Source organism: Polypterus senegalus, chromosome 15, assembly GCF_016835505.1.
Source record: "Polypterus senegalus isolate Bchr_013 chromosome 15, ASM1683550v1, whole genome shotgun sequence".
Classification (NCBI taxonomy): Eukaryota; Metazoa; Chordata; class Cladistia; order Polypteriformes; family Polypteridae; genus Polypterus; species Polypterus senegalus.
The window spans coordinates 81,078,104-81,101,887 of record NC_053168.1 but is presented as its reverse complement, the minus strand read 5'-3'; the positions used below and the strand labels follow the sequence as shown (position 1 = coordinate 81,101,887).

General features: G+C 37.1%; 1 protein-coding gene across 2 annotated transcripts in view; it reads right to left on the bottom strand.

Moving 5' to 3' along the window:
- glcci1a (glucocorticoid induced 1a) overlaps positions 1-23,784 on the bottom strand; it is a 287,506-nt gene that overhangs the window by 245,334 nt on the left and 18,388 nt on the right. The window lies entirely within an intron of this gene.

Sequence of the window (23,784 nt, the reverse complement as noted above, 5' to 3'; positions counted from 1 at the left end):
TAACTTGGAATATTGCTGTTTAAAGACATCAATAAAGTAAACACAGCAAAATTCTTCCACATAAATGGGGAATTATTTATGTGAAGAAACCAGTGGAAATTGAGGGCAAGTGCATTTAAGACTGAAGGCAGGAAGTGCTAAAGAGTTGTGGGAATCTGGAACACACTGCCAAGTCATGTAGTTAAAACCGAAACCTTTCATAACCTTCAAGAAGTATCAGAATAAGATGGTTAGAAAGCTTAGCTATTAGCTAAACAAACAAGCTTGAACTACTCAATGGTCTTCTCTCAAATGTCAACTTCCTTTTGTTCTACTATCTTTTTACCTCCATTACTTGTACAGTCCTCAGCAAATCAACTTAGGATAACCAGATGGTATTTTAGCTACTTTTACAATGCCAAAAGCAGTAAAATCTGAATTTGTATAGCGACCTGCTGGTATAATTTTCAGAAAGGCAATTAAACTGTAACAGAGGGTCTGTACCCCATGTTGTAATGCCAGAAGTAGTGTGTGCCCACATCTGCATGTGATCTTGTTCAAAGGATAATCTCCCTTTGACAGTTATCAGTGGATCTACAGCATTACCAACAGGTATACTGAGAGGATGAGTTTTAAAGATACCGCATACATTACGGTACCCATTTGCAAATACCATGGACTAGTACAGGTAATCCAGTTCAATTGTTTTTATTTTCAGTATACAAATATCAAAAAATCAATCACTCTACTTTTGTGGAAAATTTCTAATTCTGTCTGAGTCTGAGGAATAAGGCATTGCAACCCAATAAACACTTTGTTTAAAGAAACTAAAGTATACTAATCTGAAAATGTGAAGAGCATCTACAAGGTTTAGGAACATTAAATCTGGCATACTTTATAATCGTTTAATCTTCTCATTTGCATATCCATTCATCCATCTATTTTCTGATCCTGCTTAATCAAGTTTTAAGGTCACACATCCTACCCCAGAACAAACCAATCCTAGACAAGGACTCAAATAGTTCATGTACATGCACACGTACACACAAATATATACACAATCACTCAGGCCTGTTATGGGTTGGCAGTAAACCTAACCTGCACATCTTTGGGATGTAGTAGGAATTAAGGAGAACAAGGAGAAACACCTATGCAGACATAAGGAAAATGTGCCCAGGCTGCAATTAAAAGAGGCACAAACAACTGGACCACTGTGTCACTCTTTTTTTATATTTCCTCTATCCATTTAAAATTCAAGTACTGGATGAAGGGAGATGCTAATACAGAATTTAGTAAAAGGATGAAATCAAACCTGTATTGGACACAGGCCTTAGGAGCCTCAATTACTGTAAATATTCCACATCTACATTATAATCAATTACAATTTACCCATTTTTGAATAATTTATTAAGAAGTTTGATGTTGCAAAATTATTATTAATTACTGAATTTTATTTGCCTATCCTTTCCAAATAGCTTTGAATCTGATCATTAAGAAACTGGATGCTAATGTCATGATCATCTTTTGCAATGTTGCTTCTGACAGTGTCCTCTAAAATTAGCAACTGCTGCTTTCCTCCTATTGTTACAATGTTCCACTAGAATAAGTGGCTCAATACACATTTTCCAAACTAAACTGAAGTATTTTTTTTCTATTTTTCCTTTAATCATCCCACGTGGATGCAATGTTCTCTGCCAACCTATACTAATGGAAATCACCTTAGAAAACAAAACCTATTCAACAAAATAAGAACCTGGGAGAACACTTCTGATGACACAGAAGTCTATTGTCCCTTTACTTCCTTAGTGACTTTGTGCCCAAAGACACACAGAATACATCACATGCTCTGAAAGAAACAGAAAGAAAATATGAACAGTCACACTGTATGTGATTTCTTTCAGAAGTATTCAACTTTCTGCATGTTACACTTAAATGCTCCTTATAAAAGCACTCAGGCAACTTGAAAATGTGTGTCTTACTGAGGAGAAGAAGTAAACATGGTCAACATTGATTTCAAGTTGATGTACTGGACTGCACAAAGCAACTAAGTCTATCTGCTGACTACAAATGCATACATTTTATTATCTGGCTAGTAAAAAGCCAAGTCTTCTAATTATTTAACTTCCCACAAATATTATTTAAGTTCTGAAAAATAAACTATTTATATTACATCTTGCCTGAAGAAAGGGGCCTGAGTTGCCTCGAAAGCTTGCATATTGTAATCTTTTTAGTTAGCCAATAAAAGGTGTCATTTTGCTTGACTTTTCACTATAAAGATGTTGAAATCCATTCTCAAAACCTCACTATCCCTGTTTATTGTAACTGTTGCTTTAAAAAACTAACACAATACCAATGCACAAGAAAAAAAAAAGTAAAAACCCTTAATCACTATTCTACAGGCACTGTTAATGACTACTCTATTCTAGACTACACATAGACACTGTAGTTTTGCCTGGATAAGTCAACAGGTCAGTGCATAACACCATTTCTTTGGTACAACACACTGTCACTGAAACCCAGGCAAGGTGTAATGACCATTGTGTAGTATGTTAGGATTTATTTACTCATTACATAACTACCTTCAACACACCTGCTCACACTGAGATAGTTCTGTAATTTTGAGATGCATTCTTGTGCAATTATCTTCAGTTAGAAATATACAGACTTACGGACCTCCATAGATCAAAATTCCAAGCCCCAGTAGCTCAAGAGTACCAGTAATATGCTGCACTACATGTGCTTAATGCTTAGCAAATGCTGCAGCTGTCATACTTGTTCTCCTTCCTATCACAGAAATGGCTTCCACAGTCTGCCTCATGCACAGCAAATGTCACAGCTCTTATTTGTCTTTCTGTCATGTTACCCTCTCAATCAGCTTACCTATGCAGTTTAATTCAGATTGATACCCTGATAATTTTGAAGACATACAATATTTTTTGCTTCAATATATATATATATATATATATATATATTATATATATATATATATTATATATATATATATAATATATATATATATATATATATATATATATATATATATTATATATATATATATATATATATATATATATATATATATATATATATATATATATATATATATATATATATATATATATATATATATATATATATATATATATATATATATATATATATATATATATATATATATATAGCCACCTATATATATATATATATATATATGCATATATATTATATGTGAATCCAGGCAACACTGATGAGCCACCTGAAGCAATCCCAAGTGCAGCATTAAAGGAGCCACCTCACCTTACTCAAGAGGAAGAAGTACAAAGCTTGCCGGAAGAGGAGTGGAGGTGAAAAAACTGGGATAAACAGAAAGAAGAAAAGAAAGTGTTGTTTATTGTGCTTTGTTTTATTGTACTGTGCATTATTGGGGGAACGAAGGGAAGGCGCCTACCCTGTCAAAACAAAACGTATGTTGTTGTGGACTTGTGCCTAGCGTTTACCTGTGTTGGGGAGCTGGTGTACCTTCTGGTGGCCACTATATATACTATATATAATATATATATATATATATATATTATATTATATATTATATATATATATTTATATTTATATATATATATTTATATATATATATATATATATATATATATATATATATATATATATATATATATATATATATATATATATATATATCCATCCATCCATTTTCCAACCCGCTGAATCCAAATACAGGGTCACGGGGGTCTGCTGGAGCCAATCCCAGCCAACACAGGGCACAAGGCAGGAACCAACCCTGGGCAGGGTGCCAACCCACCGCAGGACACACACAAACACACCCACACACCAAGCACACACTAGGGCCAATTTAGAATCGCCAATCCACCTAACCTGCATGTCTTTGGATTGTGGGAGGAAACCGGGCGCCGGAGGAAACCCACGCAGACACGGGAGAACATGCAAACTCCACGCAGGGAGGACCCGGGAAGCGAACCTGGGTCTCCTAACTGCGAGGCAGCAGCGCTACCACTGCGCAACCGTGCGTATATATATATATATATATATATATATATATATATATATATATATATATATATATATATATATATATATATATATATATATAGAGAGAGAGAGAGAGAGAGAGAGAGAGAGAGAGAGAGAGAGAGAGAGAGAGAGAGAGAGGGGATAGGAGCTTTTAACAAGCAGAACTTTGGAAAAAAGATGGGTAGCAAAACATCTATGTTATGTTAAAATGCTGCCTCAGCCTCTCAACTGCACAGTCAAATTTTGCAACAACCACATCATCAAATCTGCTGATGACATTAAAGTGGCTGGGCTGAGCAGGACTAATGATGACATGATATATTAGACCTTGGGTGGGAAATCTGAGAAAGTGCTGTAGCAAAAACATATCTGCAGTAAAAATCACCAAGGCAGGAGAACTAATTTTGGACTTAAGAAGAAGCATAAACAGTCACTTCCCAGTCAGCATCAATGGAACAACAAGGCAGTCTGCCAGCTATTTGAGATCCCTAAAGTGATAGATCATATTTGGATCATCAAGGATCTGTGATACACAAGGTCGCTGAAAAAGGTATGAGAGTACCTCTAATTTCTGACATGTCTGAGGAAACCTGGGCTAAAGTAAACAATAGTTGTAATCTTTAACAGAACATCTCATATTAAAACACTGACTAAAAACTCAGAGACTTTTGTTGGGTGACCTCTTTTAGGGGAGTTCCATATGTGTGCTTAGGTAGCTAATTGAGATCAGGTATGCATTTCTCCAAGTCCGTAAAAACAGCTGTCTGACGGCATGTTTGTTTCTCTCCAATGCTCTCCTTTGCCGTTTATAGCAGTGTTTTGTGTCCAGGTTGTACGTACCAAATATCCACAATATATGCATTATCATATTCTGTGGTCTTGCACCATTTTGGGATTACTGGAGATCATGTGCAAATGTTTGTCTGGCTCCTAAGACAAAATATTATTTATTATCGTTTAAATATGTGACCATAAACTGAATGAAGCTGAATCTAGGAAAATCAAATTTTCAAACAGATTCCTTGGCATGAATATTTGAATTTCATCACAAAGATTTAAATTGCTCCAGGACACAAATTCCCTTTTTCCTGGCCCAGGGTCCTCTTCTCAGCTTTAAAACATTAATAATAAAGAGAAATTCCCTGGCAATGTCATTTCTGGTTTTTCTACCATTTTCTAGCTGCAGTTTACATTAGAATAAAAACCCTTATTTTTTCCTTACCTGTACACTCACAGATCAGGCCTTAGTTGTTATGGTCAATCTCCACTGGTTGCTTCAAGATGTATTTACTGAAGGATAGAAAGTATCAACCTCTCCCTTTACAAACAGAACTGCCAATTCCACCACACATTTTTGAAAAGGGGCTGAAAATTAACCTCTTATGACTTTATTTAGCTTCAGGGGCAATTTGGATTACAGTGAGTATCAGTTTCAACCCATTAAAAAGCACTGTTTGCAATGGTTTGCTTGAGATGGTTGTGAATTTAATGTTCTGTATTGGTTCAGTATGAGATAGCATTGGTGTGCACATGGAGCCTGCCATGGACTGGCACCCATAGGGGTTGACTACTACGCTGTGCCCATTGTTGCTGGAATAGGTTTGGGCACTCACAATCCTAAAATGGACAAGCGGGTTAGAAGAACAGAAGGATGTGTTAAACACAATTATAACCAGCTTATAATTCAGCTTGTCAATGTTATTTGCATATTGTGTCATTGGTTTAGTGTTGGAAACGTTGCTTGCATATTCAGGCAATTTTGAATTATGAATAAAAATGTCTTCTAAATAAATATCAATTCATTCAAACTTGCTTATTCTAATACAGGACTGCAGGGACAGCAAATGGTATAAGACAGAACAGTGTGACATAAACCTAAATATTAATAGAAGGTAAATTGTATGCTTAAAAGTATAATTGAAAATTTCTACACACGTGATAATAGCTCCTTGTAGGTGGAAGGTAGGGCCAATGACTAATATAATACTTTTCTATTTTTATGTTTGTAAAAGATGCCAGAAAAGGCAAGATCTTAAAGTTTTTAATTAAAGTCATCAGCTTCCAATTACCAATAACAATTTAGCAAATCAGATTAAATGGTACATAGTGGTTGCTTAGTAAAAGAATTACAGTAGAAATTTCCAAAATGTCCAATATAAAGAACATCAGGCAAATAATTAAGTTAGGGAGCATCCAAAAACTTTAAATGAGAACCAACAGAGTTATCTGCTTTTCTAATGTACTTGCTGTTTTATCTTGGTAGAGTAATATATATATATATATATATATATATATATTGCTCTACCTTCCCCTATTGTATTATTAATATGTAGCCTTAGAATGCCTCATACCACAGGCTTAACACGGTTTATAAGGTATTATTGTATATGACTTATCCCCACCTTCCCTTTTATATCTATAACCTCAGGCAATTAGATGTAGTAAAAAGACAAGCAGGAGTTAAGCTACACATAAAATAATGTATTACTCATAATATTCATAAATAATAACAAAATGCAAAGTACATTTGAATATTGGCAACCATACAACCTTTATTAAATGGTGATATGTAGTTCAGGCAGCACACAGACTTGTTTGTTACTTAAAATGTCTCTAGTTAAAGCATCATTGGTGCTCAGCTTTCAGACACATGTCTGTTCAATATGGCTGCCAAGCTGTGCTCGCCATTGTGTTGTCTTCTTCATCAGATGTTAGTAACAGAGATGCTTCTTTCAGATGTTAGTAAGAGAGAAAGAGAGTGAGATAAAGCAAGCAAATTTATGGTTTTTTCTGTCCAACTCCTACAGCCAATAGGACATCATGGTACGTAAAGGCCTCCGAGACAAGCCAATTCCAAACAGCCATACCTCAGACCAACGGGGGAAATAGAACATCTTAACACCTGCCCCAAACCATATGTTAGAGTACACCTTAGCCTACTTGCGGGGGTAGAAAGACTTTAGCAAAGAAACACTCGCCAAACTGGTTTAAGACACATCCCCCAAATCCTGTCGTAAAATTACAAAGAGACTTAATCGTAAAGGGTGGGGCAAACACAAATGCATCTCACCAAAGTAACACTAAACTACATTGCTTTGCCTAAATTATAAAGACATACAAAACATTTATCAAGTTATATGCAAAATCTTACATCACAACACTCCACCCCGATGAATGTTTTGTACAATGTCTTTATAAACAGTGTGATGCATAACTTATGCATTGATTTGCAGTATTTGCTCTCCCAGTGTTAAAAGTTGTCCGTGACCATTTGTCCATTACATTATCTCCTTTATTTCAAAGACAATCTAAAGAACTTGGAAGTGCTCCTGATGACTTGTATCTGCTCCGGCTTGCTTCAACCATTTCTTTAGCTTTCTGCAGTCTTCATATGTCATCAGATCTGGCGGTTCAAAATGAGACAAGTCCACACCTTCCACTAAACTAGCCCACTGAAATGTAAGTTTATTGTGTGATTTTTTAATCTGTACTTGTTCTCTGTCTAACTGCTAATTAGACTACTTTCCCTAACTATCTGTTTAAGCATATGCAGCTGTACAATTAACATCAAAATTTGAAAGGTAACATGCCACAGGTGCCAGTACAACCATTACTTCCCAAGTGAGAGCACATGTGCCACTGCATAAACTGTTCACAAACCAACATCTGTGGCCCCTCTTCACACATTTGGGGTTGATTTAGTTGCCTTTTGTGCTTTCCTATCCATGGTGCAACTCTTGACTGCCATCAGCCTTTACCAGTAACACCTCAGTTCAGAATTGGCCCACTGGTCCTCTGCTTGTACCAGAGCTGACAACCTCAGCAGGGCTTCCGTATTTTCCCAGTTAGACTATACCTAAACATCGGAGCCAATATGACTTGCAAATGTACCAGCTGCACCTGCTTTCCTGAAAAGTTCACCAATTTGCTCAGTATACCACTCTTTAATAATGGTATTAATTAAATTAACTATCCCACTTAATTAATTAATACCCAGAATGTATACTTTATGATCCCAAAAGTAATCCCCTTATTTTGGCATTCCTAACTGGTTTGTTCAGTTTTCACCCCTTGGAATATAAATTTTCTGCAGTAACGAACAAACCTTTCCTTTTAAACTATAGCTATTGTGACTAGTCCTATTATTGCATGACTTGTGGACTTGTTACTCACTTAAACCCCAGTAAGTGTCTTTTTCTTGCTGTCTCTTCAGTTCATCTTCATGTCTTTATCTTTGTCTTTAGTCTTTGCATGTTGTCATTTCCTCTTTCTTTTTTTTTCAGTCCGCTATGTAGGCAGGTCTGCAAAATCGAAGGTGACAAAGCAGTTTCTGTCCATCTCATTTTCTTGGTTGTCAACCTGGTGCCAACACTCAAACTTTGCTTCCAGGCATTCATTGGAACAGCTTGGCCACACAGCCACTCCCAATGTGCCAATGGTAACCAGTCTCCTGCGTGGATTTTACTCTGCTAATTACCTTCACTATTTATTACCTGCACCAACCCAAAGTCCATAAAACCTTACAATAGAAGTAGCACTATTGCAAAAGGCCAGAAAATTGAAACAGAAATAACTGTTTTCCCTTTCCTGTCTTCCTGTGCTACCCTTCTATTTTTTTTCATTGCCTGTTTGTCCTTTTTTATTGTATGGTAACTGCTACCTGAAAGTGTGGGCTAAAACCTCTCCAGAATCCAAGTGCTAAATCCAGCATCTCTCCTAAAACTGACCTGTGCTCTTTACTAAAGACCAGCTCACTTTTCTCCATTTTATTGCATGGAGATTCATAGGCTGTCTTTTTAAACAACTGGTCAGTCAGGTTTCGAATTACTGAACCTAAGTGTGTGTGCTTTTTAATTACTGCTGGCCCCAGCACAGCTGTTAGGACCCTCACACTCCTGTGCATTCCTGGCTTGCTGGCTGAGCTTGTAAACCTTTGTGCTGTACCATCCCCCATCCGTTGTTCTTTGGCTTGTCCTGTTTCATTCAAACCAAATCCTAAACTGGTGCACTTTCTTTCCAACTCAGCCATTCTTGCACTAGCACATTCAGACCTTTCACACACAAACACTTGAATTCCTTTCATTTCCATTGTTCTTTGTTTTAAATTCCACACTTTCTTTACTCAGTATCCTTAAGCCAATATCCAGTTCATGCCCTCTAGTCAACAATTGCCATTCACACTCACCAGCTCCTCTGCCTTCTATCTGATCTCTTTGTCCTAAATCAAATTTCAATGCAGCACTGGTTACCTTTCCTAACAGTGGTGAAATATCTATCAGTGTAGCATGTTCTTTAAATACTGGACAGACCTCAGAATTACCTGGAGATTGTGGTGCAGTGGAGAATAAGGAATGAAACACCCTTGCTGTTTTCCTTCCTTTCATCCCTCTCCTTTTCCTCACACTCACATTCCCACTCTTTATCTGAGCACTCATCTGTCTCATGTAAGTCACCCACCCATGTTTTAGGGTTCCAGTCCAATCTGGTTACTATTGTCCTAACTTTCACCATGGATGGTTTACATTTCTTTTTTCCATTGCTTTCACTGCTTTCTACTTTAGCAGTGGGTGTTCTACATGCTAATACTTCACAATTATCAAACCAACTGTTACATCTTTCAAAACTCTCACACAACATTCCATTTTCACTTTCATTCACTTGGCTATTTTCTTCCTCAGCAAGATCTTCCTTATTACTAATAATACAAGCTAGTAAACCTCTTATAACAGCAGCTGTCTTCTTTAAACCTGATCTCTGTTTTCTTGCTTTTGGACTTTTCTTTTTCCTCTACACCAGGTGAGCTGCAAGCTCTCTGTGTGACGAATCCAGAGGCTCTAAAGAACTGACTTGGTAGTACTACAGATGCCACAGTTGCACTCTGGGAAACACTTCTGGATCAGTCAAAATCCTACAATAGCACTAAGGACATTTTCCTAGAGCATCCACCAGTGGCCCCAAGCCTCACTACCATTGAGGCTAATGGATGAGACAATTTCATGACAACTTTCTGGGAGTCTGCATTACAGCCACAAAATACTGTGAACTGAATTACAATGCAAATCACAGTCTTATTATTTTATTCTCTGATCGGAGTGGCGTTCCTCTTGGCATTGTCCCTGGGCTGCCAAATTCCTTAGATTCTGCTCTGCTAAAACCATGCCCTTCACAACAAATATACTGCATATGAATGAGATAGACATTTCAAATAATCATTCAGTGTTACACTAAGGTAAATTTACATAAGACTAATTAATGTAATATTTTGCTGAAGTAAAAGAGAAGGAGGGAATCTAGGGCAGAAAAAAAGTAGTGTAAAAAAGTCACCTGTGAGAAAAACACAAAAGTATGTACACAGGGTTCCAGATGGCTCAATATTTTTCAGGTCTAACATGAGCCTCTCTGTATGCTGAACACATGATAGATGAGCCTGAAATTATCAACTTAGACCACACGAACCAAAAAGACAAAAAAAGCTTGTGGTAATGCTTATCTGTCCTGTAGAACATTCTGTAATGTAACTGACAATACTGGCAGCAAGAGAAATGCTTCCAGTGGAATTAGGGCTTTCAAGTGCAAGAAATGAAAAGTTATATATTGCCAAATTTCTCACTGGGACAAATGAAGTTCATTCGTTTCTTTGTTCTATTTTTCAATAATGAATTAGCCATAAAGTGCAATTTTTAGTAAACTAAATTGCATTACTAAAATGCTAAATAATGCTAAACTTTTGGCACAGTTATTTCTACTTAGGGAGAGAGTGGTTAGTGCTGTTTCATGAACAACTTCATGAACCTGGGTTGGACTCCCATCTTGGTCACAGTTTGTGCAGAGTATAAGTACCAAGTATCTTTCCTTGTTTTCTCAGGCTATTCTGTTATCCTTCCTCAACACAAAATGTGGGTTTAGGTTGACTACTGATTCAAAGCTGGTCTTGTATGAGCCAATATAGGTGTGTGCACGAGTGTGCCCTGTCAAAGGATGGCATCCCTCCCAGTGATAGTAATCACCTTGAGTCTGACGTTGCCAAGACAGACTTTGGCTACCTGTGACTCTCTGAACTGAGAAAGAACTCCATAAATGGAGGCTGAAAAATCAGTCACCAGTTACAGTATTTGCAATTGATAGCAAACAATAAAATAAAGTAAGGAAATCCCAGGAATTCAATGTGCAAATAAATTATTTATGCAATTTCAAATATTATAAACATCTTTTATAGTTCTCGGCAATTTTAAAAAGTTTTTTTTTTTTCCAATAATTTGCCTTCATTTTTAATATGTACTGTATGAACCACATTACAATAAAGACCATCCTAAACCATCAAAATCACTTCTCTACGAATGTAAAATTTGCCGGTACCATACAGCCTACTGGGTAAGAGTTTTTTTAATGACAGTGTCAGTTGTTATAGAAGTCACCTCAGAGCCTCAGCCTAACAAATCCATCTAAAAATCCACTACCTAAATTGGCTTTTGCGTTAAAAATAGTGTGAAGCAGGTGTCTATGCTGGCAAAACCGAGCAAGGCAGCAACCAATCCAAGATGGTGTGCCAGTCTATAGTATACCTGACTTCCATATATACCCACACCCACCTGACTAGGTCAATTAAAATCCTTGAATAGTCTGAGACACGCGTCTTTGGGAGGGAAACCAGAGTACTTGGTGAAAAACCCACATTGACACACATGCAATGTGTCAGATCCCCACTGCTTTTACATTTACATTTATTCACTTAGTGGACACTTTCAACTATACAACCTATAAAAAGGGTTAACATAATCGAGTAAACATCGGTCTGGGGACTGTCTTGAGACAAGTATTAAAGAACAGTATTACAAAACTGAGTATCAAAAGTGAAGCACCCTAAACCAAACTCTGTTCTTAGCTATTAAGTATCTAGTATCAAAATTATCCATCCATCCATTTTCCAACCCGCTGAATCCGAACACTGGGTCACGGGGGTCTGCTGGAGCCAATCCCAGTCAACACAGGGCACAAGGCAGGAACCACTCCCGCCGGGCAGGGTGCCAACCCACCACAGGACACACACCCACAAACCAAGCACACACTAGGGCCAATTTAGAATCGCCAATCCACCAAGCCTGCATGTCTTTGGACTGTGGGAGGAAACCGGAGTGCCTAGAGGAAACCCACGCAGACACGGGGAGAACATGCAAACTCCACGTAGGGAGGACCCGGGAAGCGAACCCAGGTCTCCTAACTGCGAGGCAGCAGCGCTACCACTGCGCCGCCCATTAGTATCAAAATTATTATCAACTAAAACAATATTTACAAAACAAAAGTCTTCAAATGCTTCTAAAAAGACACTGACAGAGTTAGTAGGTCAGATAGCATTGGCAACTCAGTTCACTAACTAGGGGCTACATGAAGAGTCTGGATTGAGATCTGATGCCACATAGAAGTGGCATCACCAGATGCTGTTCATTATTAGAGCTGAGTGGGCAGGAAGGAGCACATGAATGCCTCCATATCAAGGTTAATACAGTTTTGCTTTTCATACTAGTTTTTATTTGCATATCATGTCTGATCTTATTTGGAAATTCAGTTTTGTTTTTCTTCATAAAATATTTTTAGTTTTAGTTTATTTTTTTACGGAAATTTTTCAGTTTTATTTATGGTATGCTGTGAAAGTAGCGCTATATAGTGCCCGACCCGTCATAGACTCACACAGAGGCACGTGTAAAATCCAACAAGACTGTTATTTTCTTCAGCTGAAGAGCACGTCTTCCCTATAATCCCTCCAGCCACAACACAGTTCCAAAAGCACTTAACTCAAATGATCACAACAATCCCGTTTGGCACCACCACCCCTCCTTGGCAACCTCGTCCTATTCCTCCCGATTCTGGCCCTGAGTGGTGGTTGCCGGCCCCTTTTTATAGCTCACCCGAAAGTGCTCCAGGTGCTTGATCACCTGCTTATGGCTGCACCTCCGGGCAGGGCTGTAGAGTTGTCCAGGCCGGCTCAGGGACACAAGCAACACCCCCTAGTGGCCACTCCAGATCCCACAGAGGTAATGGTAAAGAGTTTAAACAAGAAACAATTAGCAAGCCTAGTGGCCAGAATTATTCTTTGAAAAACAAAGAACAAATACTTATTCACATGTTTTGATCCATTTTGGAGCCGCTTAGCACCTGTGCATGTCTGGTTGTGCTGAAAATTTAAAATATTATTTGTAACATATTATTTTGTTTCAGTTAAACTTTTCACATCTTTATTTATTTTTGTTTTTAATCTCAATTTTGTTAATTATTTCAATTCATTTTACAAAAATATTTGTATTAATAGCTTTTGCCTTAGTTTTAGTTTATAATAACAACCTTGCGCTGTAAACACAGGTGCTGGAACCCAGGCCTCTGGAGCTTTGAGGCTGCAGAGCTAATCACTGCATCTCTGACAGTGTGAAATTAAATCTAAAACTAAATTTATCTTTTATATCCACCCACTTAGTTTCAAAGCTGCACCATCCTGATTAGCTTTGCTAGATGCCAAGGCCTATCTTTGGAATAATGAATGTAAGGTAGAATGCTATTCCATGGGTTAGGCCACTAACCACAACAACCAATTTAGAATCGCCAGTCAGCCTACTGCAGCACCAGTCTAAACATGCGTGGACAAACGTGAAGTACCCACATTAAACACACACATTGGGACAATATAACATTTTATATTTCCTATGGAAAAAGTCTTTCATAATAATAATTCTTTGCATTTATATAGCGCTTTTCTCACTACTCAAAGCGCTTTCTTCAGTAAAGGAAATAGTATTTGAAAGCATAAGATAATGGTGTTGTTTTGGCTTTCAGAATTGTGTTTTGTACACTGTTACATTTCTTTTTACACCTTTTTTTTGCAATTTGTGTACTTACATTAAAAATGGAAATGTGCCATGTATGTAAAAAATGTACTGAATTGATCTGAACTCCATGTAAAAATGTAATTTCATTATTAAACATTGCAGAGTCTGAAAACAGCTGATCAATCATAGGAGAACTTGGGTGTGGTCTTTAAAGCCACCGTTTTGAATAATACATTACACCAAAAGCTCCATGCTGTCCCAATAATCAGTCACTAGTTAATGTTAAACATAAAAGCTAACCTCAATGGTACTTTTTCCTATAAATCCAATAATTTTATTTCTCAGCCCATCAACACATATTATTTACCTTACTTTTACATATTTAAGATTAAAGGTAAAATGAATTGAACATAGTTATTTGGCGCTTTGCTTTTGCCTACTGGTAGTGTTTTTCCAAAATATCAGAATTCATAATACTCCAACTGCACACTCTGGAGATTGAAGAGTTAGATTTTGCAAATGTATTACTCTGGTTATACTGTATGTACGCCACCTCTGTGATGACAGTTAATCCAGTCAAAGCCCAAGATAATATAAACCAACCGTCATGAAAGACTGGAAAAAGCAATTGCTCACATTTTGAGTGGCTTGAAAGCACAACAGCCTCGGATATCTTCGGTTGCACTTTTCCCTGAATCAGCACAGACGCAGATGGTTAGTATTAACATTCGTAATGCCAGAAGCATTGGTAGGATATCCAAACAAGCAACTAAGTAAGTAAGTTGACAAACATTTCAAATTAATTATCATGGTTTGTTGTTTTTTTTTTTAATTATTTTTTTGCTCTTCAAAAAGAAAATGCAGAGTTTTAACTGTTTAAAGAGTACAGACGGAGTTAGACTTATTTAGGCAATGCCTACATCACATTTGTAATTTAAGCTCTTTGGAAATCATTTTTTTTATCTTGTGTATAATATGCAACAAATTTTAACATGGCATAAAAGCCCTAAAATACCATTCGTGATATCAATTTTCATTTTGTGCCCAAATATTACAGATACTCGGCCATTCCTCCCAAATCCTCAAGACACACAATTTGGGTTGATTCATAACTCTAAATTAGTCCGGCACAAGCAATATGACACACAGTGGATCAGCATCCTGTTAATTTGGTCTCTCAGAATAATGCCCAGCTCTCCTCTTCTACAAAACTGGAGTAGAAAAATTGGTGGAGAGAACACATTTTAATAGTTTTCAATTCTCCTATTCAGACCTATCAACACTCTATGACATCAAGCAATATTCCGGTTTCAAACTGGACATTAACAAGAGGAAAACAGGATTATAAAAAGAAAACAAAATAGCAGTAAATGACATTTAGATGCTATGACAAAAAATGATTATTACACTATTTGCAGCTAAAGTGTGCTGGTCTGTCCTAAGTATTTAAAATGCAGACTAAATCTTAAATTAAAAATGTATTATTAAAGAATTAATTTGTACAGAAATGACTAAACTACTTGACACATAGGGATCATGGCAGGATTAAGAAAGCAGACTCGTCCAGAAATTAAGAAGGCTCACAGGAAAGTTGAGAAGGTGAAGTATAAAAACAGCAAGCAGCACTGTGAATGTTACAAAAGCAGGATGAAACAAAATGGGCCTTAAAAGAATGTCATTTAAAGTCCTGCCTGCATGTTCTTAAAAGAGGAAACGTTTTACATCAGCTGCCTGCAGTTATCAAGACAAAAAAAATGAGAGTATAATCTTGATGACTGCCATTAATTTCAACTTTGAAAACTAATAAGGAAAGCTGTGCCTGTTATAGAGAGCATGTTTGACACTACTGATTAGGACAGAACTAGGAATTCACAATTTTATTAAAGATCTCCCATTGTTAATTGGTAGATTTACCAGAAGAAAACACAGCTTTCCAAGAGTCAATTATATTTTACAAAACATAACATTCAGAAACTCGCTTAAAGGAATACTCCACCCAACAATGATAATATATATTGTCACTTATCCCAAGTAGTCTGCCACAATGGCCAAGAAAATGTTTTAATTTCATTTGTTGAAGCAGAAGAAGAGAAAAAAGTTTAGAATAAAATAGAATATAATGGTGACCCGTTATGTCCAAAGGCAAATGATTTGAAAAATGTCCATTGGAAAAAAGAAAAAAAATTCTTACAGAACTTTTGTTGCATAATCCACATGTTCATTATGCATTCGCATGCTCAAAAAGTGCAAAATGCATGCATTTTTTCCTAAAATATTATTAACATTTCCTTCCAGAAAACATTGTGCACAAGATAAACAGGACAGATGCCTTCCTATAATACTGTGCATTTGAACTGAAGACAGAACTCTTGACTAATGAATAGATGGGAGAAAACGCACAGTATTATAGGAATGTGCTTTTCCTGTTTATTCTGTATTGTGTTTTTCCTGGGAACTATTAATCATATTTTAGCAAAAAATGCTTGGATTTTGTACATATGAGTATACAAATGGATGCTGGCCATGCAGACTATGCAAGTTATGTGAAACGTTTTTCTTTTTTTTTTTTCCAAGGCAATTTCTCACATCATTTGTTGTTGGATATAACAGATGTTGTTCTGTATGGAAACATGAGATTAAATATTTTTCTCATCCACCCCTCAGCTACATAGAGTAAGTAATATATATAAAATATGGGTGGACTATTGCTTTAACTTTAATTCAAGGCTCAGGGAAGTAGAAGTTACCCTGACAGCATTAGGAACACAGCAGAAACTGGATGGGGTGGAGGTCCTTTGCAAAAGTCTGGTTTTTGTCCCCTCCATAGCACAGAAACAGTACTTATCAAAATTACTGACTCTAGTTTAATTACTATTCTCATCCTTCTTGATCTGAGTGCGGCACTTGACATTATTTGTCACACCACTCTTCTCAATAGATTATCTTCGATTGGCATTATCCACACTCCACTAGATTGGTTCAGATCCTATCTCTTAGGCCGCACTCGGTTTGTTCAGCTTAAAACTTTTACATCTCAACCCACTGCTGTTACTTCAGGTGTGCTCTGTCCTGGGACCCCTCCTTTTCATTATTTACCGTCTTCCCCTCGGCAATATTTTTTGTAAATATAACATTAGCTTGTACTGTTATGCTATTGAAACCCAGCTCTACCTCACTAGAAAACCTACTTTTTCTTTTCTGCCTTTGTCGCTTATTAATTGCATAGCAGAAATTAAATCCTGGTTTGTTTCATATTTTCTTAAATTAAATAGTGACAAAACTGAGGCTCTCCTCAATGGTACAAAATCAACATTATCCAAAACTAATAACTTTTAATTTGTTATTGATAATTCCTTTGTTCCCCTTCCCCATAAGTTAAGAGTCTGGGTGTCATCCTTGATAGCACGCCATCTTTTCAGTCTCACATCAATAACATCTCCCAGTCTGCATATTTCCACCTGCGTAACATTAATCGTATTCGCCCCTCCCTCACTCCCCACACCCCTGCTGTCCTTGTCCATAGCCCGGACACTTCTCATCTGGATTATTGCAATTTCCTTTTCTTTGGTCTTTCTTGCAATTCTCTTTATAAGCTTCAACTGGTCCAGAATTCAGCTGCCCCCATCATTACTAGAACCCCCTCTATTCACCATATCACTCCCATCTTGCAGCAGCTTCACTGGCTTCCAGTTAAGTTCCGCATTTAATTCAAAATTCTTCTGTTAACTTTTAAGGCTATCCACAACCTTGCCCCTCCATATTTGTCCGACCTCCTCCATGTTGCCATTCCCTCCCACATCCTTAGATCCTCTTTTTCTATCCACTTGACTGTCCCCTTCAACCGTCTACCACCATGGGGAGCAGATCATTCAGTTGCTCTGCTCCACAGCCCTTGAACTCATTACCTTACGAGCTTAGAAACACTGATTCATTCTCATTTTTCAAATCTAAAGTTAAAATTCATTTGTTTAAGACTGCTTTTTTCTTTGACTACAATTGCTCTGTCCGATTTAAAATTTTATATTTTAGTTTTGTTTATAATGTGTGTTTTATCTATTGTTCGGTGTCCTTGAGTGTTTAGAAAGGTGCCTTCAAATAAATAAAATGTATTATTATTATTATTATTAAGAGCCCTCTCACACTCATACAACCTGGAACAAACTGGTGCTACCAATAAACCCAAGAAACAAAAACTATATTAAGGATTTGGGAAGAAACCCAGGAAACACTCTTATATACAGAGAGTGTGTGAACTCTGCAAAGGCAGCTGCATGTAACAAAATTCAAACCCTGAGTGCTGGATCTGGTAAAATATATTTTGACATTTACATTTTACATTTTCTCTACAAGGAAAGTAGGGGAAGGCTGATAAGACATATCATCAAAGCCAACTGCTATATGGAAGTGAAGTAAGAAATCAGAAAAAAAAAACAAAAAACTGCAGCCCTCTGATATAACGTGGGAGTCTTGGCACCTGCCATCACATTGCATATATTAAAAAATGTGTTTCTGTGGATAGTTTTGTTTAAAGAAAGAAAACATAGAAAAGACTGCTGTCATCTACTCTACTAATCTCAAATGGATTTTGTTCATTTAGGAGTTATGAGTCGTAAAAATAGTACTTGAGCCAAGATTAAGTTTTGAAACTGAGAACACAATCAGCAATAGTCCCATGCATACATAGCCATGTGAAAATGTGCTGCACTAAAGCTGATGGGGTTGAGGTTGGGTGCTAACCTTGGCCTGACAAGTCTTTTTTTAACAGTTTAGTTCACTCAAAATAGAGGGAGAGATAAACAAGAACAAAATGTGAGTCTACACACTAAAATAAATAAGATATTTTGAATGGCACTGAAAAATACATCTTGCACTAACTTGACTTTTTGCCCTTACCACATAAGCAATGAACACATTATTGTGCCTATTAGTTCAGTTTTTTTTTCTTTTGCATATTTGTTGTATCGTACTTCTGGATTCCAAGCTTTTTTGTAAGTTAACAAACTCTAAGTGTCGGGGCACATAAAATAGTATCTCATGTTGTGGTGACTTCCTAAAACCACACCAATACCTGACTCATTAAACTGTTAGAATAAATGCAATGTCTTGACCAGACCGAACATCTACCATTACACCACCCAGAGCCATTAAACTCTGAACCAAACTAGGATCACTTTTACATAACCTTTAACTCATCATTATTTGCAGTTCCCTAACTATAAAGATACTTGTGTTTAATCATCACATTCCAGAAAAAGCGGCTGACATTTATTTAGCATAATTAGTGGCGCCGGAATTGAATTGAAATCAGCTGAAGAAGGTCAAACAAACTCCTGTAACTACAAAGTTCATACACATATCTGCAGACATAAAAGAGGAACACCTAAAGACAAATTTAGTATCTGGCAAATAAATAAATAATTAAATAAAATGTGATATACATGGTGATATACAAAAAAGTAACCCCATGCATGGTAAAGAGTTCCATCTTAGTTTTTAACAGCACCAAACATAGCCCAGTAATGTTAGTGGAAAGTCCCTGCACACCTTTTGTTACACTTTAATAGTTATTTGGGTGCATGCTGGAAAAAAGATATGTGGTATTCATTGGAAGAGCATATTTTGATTGAGTAGCTGTATGTTCTAATGGGTGCCTTCAAGCTGGCACATTACAGATTCATGGAACAATATCCTTTTGCAAGTACTCACATGAAAGCAATTGGTAAAAATGTGGCACACAACTAGTCCTGTGAGCCACTCAACCAAACCAAGATACCCTTCTGTATTGCAATGGCCATCATAGACACCATACATTACATAAAAAGCAATCCTTGTAAGTCATCACAGTGTGTACTCTATGATTTCTGGGCTCCTTGCTTGCGCGACAGCCAGTAAAACTTCAAACCAAGTGTACCAGTGTATGAGCTTGGACGTGAGTGTGTCTTGCTATGGACTTGCATTCTGTCCAGGGCCAGTTTATACATAAAGTCCAGTGAGGCCAGGAAAGGCTCAGGTCCTCCCTAATCCAGAGAAGTAGACAAGTGTGTAGGCAGAAAGAGAGGATTGCTGGATGAGAAGACAGATGGATGGTTGTATCTTATATAATTATACTTAACTAGCCAACCCGCGGCGTACCATACGCCGCATAATCAGGCCGGTTCTTTAATGATTTTAAGCACAGGGAGAAAATTAACATTTGCAAAATCGGTGATGCAATAAATCAGCAAGAAAAGCAACATTGTAACAATGCACGGAACGAACCAACACACAATCGTCCGTGACTGAAAACTGGCAGACCGCCATCGCTCATGTGCCCACCTCCAACTCGTCACTTGAGTCGTTGTCGTCTTTGCACAGTCCAGATGCACCTGTGACTCACGTAGACTTTCCGTGTTCCTGCAGGAGCATCTAAGAAGACACATGTTTGTCGCGGATGCGAATTGCTGTATGTAGCGTGTAAAACAATTTGCTATGGTGCACACGGTCATGCATCGTAACCGAAAACTCGGTTTTTCAAGACTGCTTACTTCATTGTGTTTTAACCTCAGTTGTAAAGGATTGTTTTAAGGATCCCATGGGATGCCCCTCGCAAACCGCTTTACATGCTGCATATGGCGATTCACCTCCGGCGTGGCTCCTTCCTGCGTGTGACATAAGTGTCTTACTTGTCGGCGGCTTAGTGAATCCACGCCCCTTCCGGCGTGCTTTCCATGGGTGTCTTGCCTTAGTGAATTATATATAGATATTCATCAGACAGCAAAGATACTGTATTGAGATTAGATGCAGCGAGACATAAAATGCAGTAACAGGTGCTCAAATGTCTGAAAATTATATCAAAGGTAAAATCATTAGGCTTTCCATTAAATAGGAAGTGCTCTCCTCACATCGATTATCAAAACACTGCATAGAGCAACTCATGCTTTCTTTTATTACCAAACCAATATAATCCAGTTTAATCAATTCTTCATCAATCCTTCCATTGTCTAAACTACTAAATCCAACTCAGGAAAAGCACTGAATGTCATGCAGATGGCAACCTTAGATAGGGTGCTGCTTAACTAGAAATCAGACTAACTCAAATACCCACACTCACTCATACCACAGTTAATCAAAACTTCTAATTCATGTAACAGGCAGCACAATGTTGGGTATGTCTGAGAAACAACTATGCAAACATAGAGAGAATGTGCAAAATCCACATAGACAGCAACCAGGCTGGGATTTGAACCGTGGATTATGGGCAACTACACTAACCACTACACTGCCATGCTACACTTGATCAAGTTTTTTATGTGAAACTGAATTAAAACAAGAATAGTAATCAAGGAAGATGTAGCTTCATCAACAAACCACAAAGAAACAAAAGTAATAACGAAACAAAAACAAGTGTTGTGCATAAAAGATGGTATCTCTGAATTGTCAAAAGTTCTATCACGTTTCACATATATGAATCACTAGATGGAAGTGCCTCATTACTCAAAGATACATCTCAATATTGGGAGATGCTCCTTGCCAGAATCAATATGGAATTTCACCCAGCATTATATATAAAACCGAGCCCCTGCTTTCTACCAATATTTAGAAAATGATTTGTTCTCATTCATGGTGTTGTCTGCTGCAAAGGAAAAAAGTGCATACTGTAAGTCATAAAGGTGTGTGAAAACAATATCTGGTTACCAGGTGGGGCTTTTCATTGTTTGTCCTACAGTGTTATGCAATTGTATTACAGCAAATGTACCATATCACTGTAACAGTTATCTGCTACTCAAAGGCTGTTCATACAAAAACATTTTCTTTACCAAGACATTCAGTTTTGCTCACACAACTTCTGTGCTAAGCATTAACTAACCATGCTGACAATTATGAGTACGTATTCTTGAAACATAAAAGCCACAAAACATCTGGTAATCCACAAAAAAAAAAAATCTAGGTTCATGCCCACAGGACCAAAAGTCATTTTCTGATAAGAAAAAAGCTAGTAAAATAAAGCTAGCATAAATGTGATGAAATCAAAATGGGGGGATGATGTAAAAAAAAAAAAAAAAAAGCCTTACATATTTGAAATCAGCAATATTTCCAGATACTTCCTCCATGCATCAGGCATCTGTGTGCGGCATCTTGCCAAAACAGACTTTCTGATAAAAATTCATAGTTAAAAGACCAAATAATTTTAACAATTAAGTACTGTCATTTCAACATGCATGCTAAGGTACTTGGGTGTACGTGACAAAGAGTGTTTGGTTGAATCTGAGGACCACTCACCCATCCTTTTATAAAACTCAGGTAGGCTGAAGCCTGCCTTAACAGCACTGGGTACAAGACAGGAACCAACCCATACACATTTACTGACAACCTTGCACTTGAGCAGTTTTGAATTTTTCAAATGACCTAAGATGCATATATTTGGGGTGGGGTAGAAACACTTGACAGGAGAAACCTTTGCAGGCACAAGGACAGCAAGCAAAACTGCACCAAGAAAGTGACCATGCCCAGATTTGAACCCAGGGTTCAGAGTCTATGAGGTACAGTAACAGCATTCAAAATTCCACCATCATCTTTTAAAAAGCCCCAGACAGACCAGCAACCCAATTAACACACTACTTTTTATTTTCCTGACCAGCACGACGTCACCTCCCTCATAACTGCACTTGGTGCACCACAATGGGTTAGAAAGAAAGAAAGAAAGATATTTTCAATGTGCAAATCCCTAATTAAAATCAAGTAAAGAGAAAAAAGAAAACATGCTAAAATATAATACCTTAAAATAAAATATATTTTAGACACAATTGTAATACTGTATTTTAAACGAGGTTAAAGAAACATAGTAACATAGAAATCTCAAACTATAAATAGACATATTTTTAATTACATTCAAAAATACAAATTTCTAACAGGAAGTAAAATTGTTTTTTTTCCTTCCAAAACTTGGAACTAACAGAAGGAGTAAAGTGATTAAAGATAAGCTGTTGGATAGCATCAAAGATGAAATTCATGAACAATGTTTTTTTTTTCCCTAAAAGATGAGTATCTGTTTATTTAAATTACCTCGCTTGTTTGCATTTCTCTTCTTCACCAGGAGACAAAGAAGTCAGAGCAGTGTTTAGCATTACACAGTGATGAAGTGCCAACCTCTTTAGAAAAACCTCATCCCAACCCCAGTACAAACAGGCATTTTAGCACAATCCTAAAAGCCACTTTGGCTCATGCAAAAGAAGGAAAAAAAAAACATTTAGTTTGCTAGCAGTATTTAGTAATTTGCATGTCAAAAAGAACAACATTGTATGACAAGTTCTTTGATATGGAAAAATATTCAATAGACCCATAGAACTGCAACTACAGTAATAAGGATGTTTTATTGTACTACTTTTCATGACATATACTGCCATTCCTACTCAAAATATTAAAGTGGATTATTGTAAACAAAGGATAAAATACTGAAATGTGAGGGTCTCAAGAGATGATAATAACACAAGCTTTGAATGCTAGCACTAATGGACAGTGGCAAGTTTTAGACAAACTGCCACTAAGGATATGATAATTACAATGTATCCAAAACCAAGCTTCAGCTCCCTGCTGCCTCATACTGGAAAATGCTGACACATCCATCTAATTAGTAAACCCATTTAGTCTTGGGGAGCATTAGGCACAAGGCAGGAGCTCAGCTGGAACAGGATGTCTACCTTTCACAATAAACATGCCCATGTTAACTTAAACAGGGTCAGTTTAGACCCCAGTACAGTATACCTAGCATCTACACCTTTAGGATGTAAGAGAAGAACCCCAGGAAAAACTGGAGGATACTCCACACAGAGTGTCAGTTGGATTGAATTAAATCTGGTGAGACAATAGCACTAACCATACTACATCACACAGAAAAACTGGAACCAGAAAATGGTAAGTAAGATCAGTCAATTTAATCTCTCTCTCATATACAGTATATGTCAAAGTATTA